At 36.3% G+C, this 7196-nt stretch overlaps 1 long non-coding RNA gene across 1 annotated transcript; it reads left to right on the top strand.

Annotated features, from left to right (window-relative positions):
• Positions 1-600: 600 nt before the first annotated feature.
• On the top strand, positions 601-2662 carry LOC133311655 (uncharacterized). Its single transcript, XR_009751574.1, has 3 exons — positions 601-1059; positions 1801-1891; positions 2412-2662. It is a non-coding gene; the product is annotated as an uncharacterized LOC133311655 (long non-coding RNA).
• The last annotated feature ends 4534 nt before the right edge of the window (positions 2663-7196 follow it).

Genomic DNA, 7196 nt, shown 5'->3' with positions numbered 1-7196 from the left:
ATGTCAGGTATATGTATATTTGATATTTGATTTTGTGGGCAAAATCCTTAAAAGGTGGGGTGAATATAATGACCCTAACTGGTAAATCTTAGTTAGAGATTTAATTTAAGGATTTAAATGCCATAATTAGATTCAGTGAGCGATTTCGAGTATTTTGACTGTAATCATGACTATGTTATGAACAGTGCGTTCTGCCGGAGAATTTACAGTTTTGTGAATTAACCGGTAGAGCTTAAAATGAGCAAAATAATTTTAGGAACATAATTTGAAAATTCTGATGACAAATATGAGTTCAGAACGAAAAATTGTATAGTCTGGCACTTTCCGTGAAAATCTCGTGAATAGTGTTTCTACCGGGTATTTTGTACTGCTGTTTAAGCAACCGGTAGAGTCCAGAAATAAATAATTGATGAAATAAGAATAAGAAAGTCCAATATATGCCAAGCAAGTCAATATAGGCCCAAGAAAATGATAAGTTTATAAGTTTTAAGTTTCGTAAGTAAAGGAAGTACAATTAGTGATGCACAGTGCATTTCGTCAAAAACGGTGCAAAAACCATACTGTGAATTATGAATATTGTTCCTTAGGAAATAAAAAATTAATGTAAATGATTTTAGGAAATAAAAAATATGTTTGTAGCTTTGAGTTAGTTCCGGGTCAATTTAAGTTAAAATACGCGATAAAAAAACATCCGATGAAAATGGCCACATGTGCCTATATAGCCTTGTCACTTAAATGAAACACTATTCATTTCAGATTTTCTTCTTCTCTCTCTTGCATGGCCGAGCTGCACATGGAGGGGAAGGGGCTAGGGTTTCAAATTTTCCTTCTTTGATTTCTTCATCATCCATCCACCAAATCCAATGACCCACCACATGAAATTGATTGGAAACCACTCAATGAATCCATTCCACCTATCCATTTGAGCTATAGTTGAGTGTGTGAAGAGTTATTCCTCCTCTCATTTTCGAGTTACTATTCATTGGAGGAGAAAAAGTGAGTTTTTGGATGGAGCTTGGCTTGGAGATTGCTCTCTAGGCTTTGTACAAGTGTTTAGAGGTAAGAAACCTCTATTTCCATGATATTATTTTGATGATTTAAGTTATGAAATTGATGAGCATATTTTGTTGGGAAATAATTGATGTTAGAATGTGAAATTTATGATGGATTATTGTTGTTTAGGAAGTTATAGTTGAGTAAGCATCCACATGTGATATAAAAATTTAAAAGTCCTATTGCATATTCCTCCTAGGTTTCGGCCATCATGGAGTGAGTAGGAGTTATTGTGGAAAAAAATTATATTATGTATTGTGAAGGTATAGTGTGTTGGAAATGAGTGAAAATGGATGAGTTAGTAAGAATGCCTAAGTAAAAAGGACTTGGTGTCTAAACTCAAAATAGGAATTTAGTGGAAGCATTCCTAGGTGTTTGCAAGTTGTAATGAAGTAACGAAAATGCATTGTAAAAGAGAAGGATCTTTGGAAATTCCCCTTGTAGGATTCGACCTATAGGGTATTTAGGGACATATTTTGTACATTTTATTGTAAATAAAATGTGTTGTAACAAATTGTATAAAGGTGATGAGTTTTGAAGAAAAATAGCATGATTTATGTTGAAAAATTCCTAAGGGAATGGTTGATTAAATTAAAGAACACCAACGGTTATAAAGAGGTCTAGACTTGTGTATTGGCATAGGATTGGCAAAAATGCAAAGAAAGGAAAATAAGCGATAAAATGTATGCTTATGAAATAATTATGGTATTGCATCATTTTATTGATGCATTGTAAATTATTCTCTAGGTGTGCCTAGGGATTGAGAAGGATCGGAAATCTCTTGAAGCGATAAAAGTAACTTGTTCCACAAGTAAGCGTATTGGTAAAGCTTCAAGAGGTAAGCTCTATGTTTAAGGAGTCTTTTCCTGCTTGAGTGCTCCACCATGGTTAGTGAACTATGGTTGGACTGTATGACTGTGATTTAGATGCTTTGTATAGATGCATTCATATAGAGTTATTTGATAACATGATATGTTTTGCTCTGATATGACTTCTGTAATATGATTTCTGTAACAATCTCTGGCCATTGATTGTATAGTACCCGGACGTCCGCTTTGGGGTCCTCCCTCGGGACTGATGGTGTACTCCTCTGATATGTCTGGTTCCGCTTTGGGGTCCTCCCTCGGGAACACGTGCGTTGATTTCCGCTTGGGGTCCTCCCTTGGGAATGACGGCGCACATCTCTGATATGATATGGATATATGCTCTGTTCTGTTATGATATCTGTTATATGTTGTATTTGTATACTCTGTATCTGACTTTCATGCAGGAGTGAGCCAGGGGTATGGAGAATTCTCTATAAACCTGGAGCTTATTGAGATTTGTAATCTCACCCCTCTTTGGGGACACATTTTCAGGTGCCCAGATTTCCGGTGAGTCCTCACTAGGCAGGGACACGACACGTGGCTGAGGCAGTTGACAGACCGGATTTTGAGTGGCTGTAGGCTGCTACCTTTTTGGAGTGTTTGATGTATTTTAGTATTTTCGCATTTGATGGATCATGATATTGATCCTTTATTTTGTATATGGCCTGTATATGTTTTGTACATGTCTGTCAGTTTGATGCATGTACATTTGAGTATTCAGGAACGTTATATGATGATGTAGTATTCAGATAGGTTTATGTTTTGATGGCATGCTGTTAGATTTAGCGGCACGGAGCCATGTTATGCATGCGCCCATGTATGGGTATTCGATTATATTTGGATATCTGGTATTTCCGAATTGATATGTTGTATAAACTGTTTATCAGGAAATGCTTCTGAGTGGGATTGGAAAATCCCCAGTTGTCCGATTTATAGAGGAAACTCTGCCCGATTTTCGTTTACGCCGAGAAAGAATTAAGTTAGAAAAAGAAAAAGTTAGCTCATATTTTCGTAAGTTAAGTCTTCCGCTGTTTTCTGTTTTATCATATGTATGTTAATTGAACCGGCTCGAGACGAGGATGTTACAGTATCTATATGCCATGTCATTATTTTGAGAGCATAGGAGATGTCTATGCCATGTTGATAATTTATCTATTTTGTTAGTTATGTCTGCATATGTCTAGGTTACTTATTTGATTACATCTCTTTTGGTTGGTTGATGTAATCATGTAAATAACTCTATGGATATTATTTTGAGACCTGTTATGATTATGAGATAGCCTACGCCATGGATGGCTGGGTAATATGATTTATGCTTTGATTATATTAAACTGTCAATCAGGTTGAAATTACCATGATGAGAATTATCCCCAGTCGTCCAAAATACAAACGAAATGTTGTTCGTTTTATTTTGGTCATGGAAGTGAAAAAGTTTCCTTATGTGACGAGGCGTTACGGGTTTCCAACAAGCTTCACTAATTACAAAGGTTCTCAAATCTTTATATAGGTGAGGTGAAAACCCTCTACCTTCTTCTAGAATCTTTCTTAATAGTAGGTAATATTTATTGAGGTAATTATTTAAATACTAACATATGCATCATTGTTGCAATCTTCACTCACTCACTTTTCAGCACACCCAACAATCTTCACAACAAAAATGACAAAATGAAGACTTATTATAAGAATGACAATTCCGATTGGTTTTGTAAACTACCATTTCTGACGTGATGAATCCAAAAATGAAGTCAATGAAACCATGCACCTGTGATTAAAATGTCATCTGATGAGATATGAAAGTACTGTTTTCAAGATTTTGGCAAAGTAATAGCATAATAAGAATTTTATTGAATATAATCTCAACAGGGGAATTTTTCATTTTCTCTAGCTGTTTGATTTTCCCATTTTTGTTCAGGTTCATGCACGCATAATTTCACGCTAACCTAAGAAGATTAAAGTTTCGATATCTTCAATATTTTATAGATATAACTGACAATAGAACTTAAGAAGATAAGATCAATGACTAGCAAATCGAGGATTAAAGTTGGACTAAACGGAATACGATACACGAAGCAAAAAACGTGGTGATAGTAAATCTAGTCCATGTATAACCATTAGTAATTTGTCTTCTTCAGGAGCTAACCAACACTGCCATTAAACATTTCTTTTTGGTTTTTGATTGGTTCCTCCTAGTGTGAACGCAACTCTCCAAGGGGAAATAAATTATAACTTTACCAGAATACCAAAATAATGACCATCAAATTCAAAATAGAAACATGACTCACTGTAGCTAAAGGAACACTTAATCATGAGCAGTGCTATGTATTCTGATAAGCAAGAATGTGACTACTCCACAAGTTGTGGCATCCATCAAACCAGAGTATGATGTAAAAATATGCTTAATTATTGGGTTCATTTCCTTTTGCCTTTTTCAATTATAAAAAGGTACTTCAAGCCATGCTCTCTTATTGTTGCTTTGGCAAATTAAACTTCTTATTCTTAGCCAGTAGACACACAAGCGGGGAGAAAAATAGACTATTTTTGAAACAGATAAATAATGAGAAAATGACTGTTATTCTCTCCCAGGGTCGTTTCTCTTTCTTCCTGGTCCAAGTGTAAAAAAGGAAAAGCTTTTGTTTTGTGACTTTAGTTTCTTTACAGTTAGCCTCAGTTTGATGTTATTAATAACGGAGGAGTAAACTTCGAATATCACTTCATTAATGAGAATTGTCACTTCAATATATGACTAGATTAATAAAAATTGAATTTAATCACACATAATTGAAGAAGCCTGAATTAATTTGTAGAAGATTAAGAGCAAGTCTTCGGGATGATATCTCAAATTAACGGGCACTTCAATATTCAAGGCAGTCTCGACCCGCCGAATGCTGGACATGTCCTGTGTGTATGATCATTAGCCTCATAATGAGTTATCTAGTTGAGATTTGGCTAGAAACTTGTCATATCATTCTTTCATTCGCTATGAGAGGTGATGACCAACTTTGAGTTGCTATACCGGTTGGGCCTCACCTTTTAGTCATTGGGTTTCAATAATAATATTATAGGTCGAGAATCGAGATCAATATAATAGAATGAGAAAAATTATATTTATAAATTTTTCATTTATAAACTACATTATATATTAGGATAGTACATTCCACCAAACACTATACTATTCCTAATACATAGTGTAATTTGTATGAATTTATAAAAAAAAAAAATTATAAATATAACCATCCCTTTTTTATATACTGCATAATTTCTCAAGTTTCTTTTTCCACACAGTAACCGTGGCAATGTATGAGTGATTCAGTGACTGCAGGATTCAATCTTACCCTCATAGCATATGGATATGAAGCCTTAAAAGGAAAGTTCCTTCTTTGCCTTTTTCCCAACCCTGAACATAAAAAGCAGGGTGTACCGTGTACACCCCAGTTACCCATGTTATCTTTTTCAAAATTCGACGAATTAAAATTTAAAAGTGATTTCATTCAAAATTTAATAATTAAGTGGTAAGTATACCCATAAAGATAAGACCGTAAGCGTAAACCAACTAAACCAGGTGTTAAGGCAATGATTTAGTTTGCCTTTTAGCCCTTTGTGATGAGTATGCAAAATATTCCACTAGTTGTACAAGATTTTGCTAATATCAACCATGATTTTTTCATGGTTGCTTTAGCATATACATGTGAATTGAGAAGGGAGAAACGAGATTCAATAAGATCAAAACTGTTTTCGTATTTTTCGAAAACTTCCCTTTGGAAGGGTTGGTCCCGCTTGACGACTCAATAACATCAATTGAAAAAAAAAGGAAAAGTGTTTTGTCCGATTCAGGATGATCTTGGTAGAAACTTGACCGTAGTGGCAGTGTAAGTGGTGTCCGATATTTTCTGACATTTCTCGACATTTCAACATATATTGTAGAGACTCAAAAATGATTCAAAAGTTATATTGTGTTACATTTTTAGTTCCCACTATTACATTCGTTCAGTGACAGAGCCAGGATTGAAGGAGAGGGAGGACGAAAATTAATTTTTTGTCTTGCATAATATTAATGTTTTCTTTACCTATTGATCTTATATCTTCGTTAAGAACCTTGAGGTCACCCCCCCAAAATCTAGCTTAAAGAGTGGGAGTGCCCAAGGTCTTATAAACTAATGTGAGGCTATATATCTCAACACGCCCCCTCACGCAAGAACCCTCTTGGCTTGAAGCGTGGATTATACAACAGGCCCAATATTTGGTTTACCTTTTTGTGCTTTCACTTTAAAGTGGGGGGCGGTGAGGATCGAACCTCAAGCTCTGATACCATGTTAAGAATCTTGAGGTCACTACCTCAAAAGCTAGATCTTCATGAAACTCATTTACGTAATTTCTTACCAAAATAATAATATTTAACAATATTTCAAAGACTGAAAAAATGTACTATTGACCGGATCCAACTGTAACGCCTGACCACTTTAAGAATTAACGACTATCCCCACATACTAATACGAGTTTTTTCAGTGTGCTTTTTTCTAATTCGCACACTTTCTGAGAAAACTTCCCAGGATGTCACCCATCCCAGAATTACTCCAAGTTAAGCACGCTTAACTATGGAGTTCTTCCGTTTCGGGCTACCGAAAAGCAGATGCATCTTGTTAGTATAGGTAGTACCAATTAATTCTTATAAGCTATCCCAAACTGTGCAGTCTCATACCTGCACATTCTTTGGAATCCCTCTCTTTCCGGTGTCGATTCGATTCATTCGTGCATGTAACCCCCCGCTGGAAGCCTATCAGGAGCCGCTCCTTGTCCGTGCCTCTTTGCACCGGCGATCACTCCCCGCCCTCGTCAGCGCTCGGGATGTTACATGCCCACTAGCTTCCGCCTGGTTCGTCCTCGAACCACACCGTACTGGAAGAGAGGCCCTGCTCTGATACCACTTGTAATGCCCAACCGCTTCAAGAATCAACGACTATCCCCACACACTAACACGAGACTTTTCAGTGTGCTTTTTTTCTCACTCGCACACTTCCCGGGAAAACTTCCCAGTAGGTCACTCATCCCAGAATTGCTTGACTTGGACCAATTCTGGGATGAGTGACCTACTGGGAAGTTTTCCCGGGAAGTGTGCGAGTGAGAAAAAAGCACACTGAAAAGTCTCGTGTTAGTGTGTGGGGATAGTCGTTGATTCTTAAAGCGGCTGGGCGTTACACCAACAAACATAAAAAAAAGTTTAAAGCATCAATTAAAAAAGAAAAGAAAAGGAGAGTGCCTTCATTCAACCTTAATGTAACA

This window comes from Gastrolobium bilobum, unplaced genomic scaffold, assembly GCF_033153095.1.
Source record: "Gastrolobium bilobum isolate Gb01-03AN ecotype WA unplaced genomic scaffold, APGP_CSIRO_Gbil_v1 utg37739, whole genome shotgun sequence".
NCBI lineage: Eukaryota > Viridiplantae > Streptophyta > Magnoliopsida > Fabales > Fabaceae > Gastrolobium > Gastrolobium bilobum.
The sequence above is the reverse complement of the archived record's forward strand: the minus strand, read 5'-3'. Positions and strand labels throughout refer to the sequence as shown.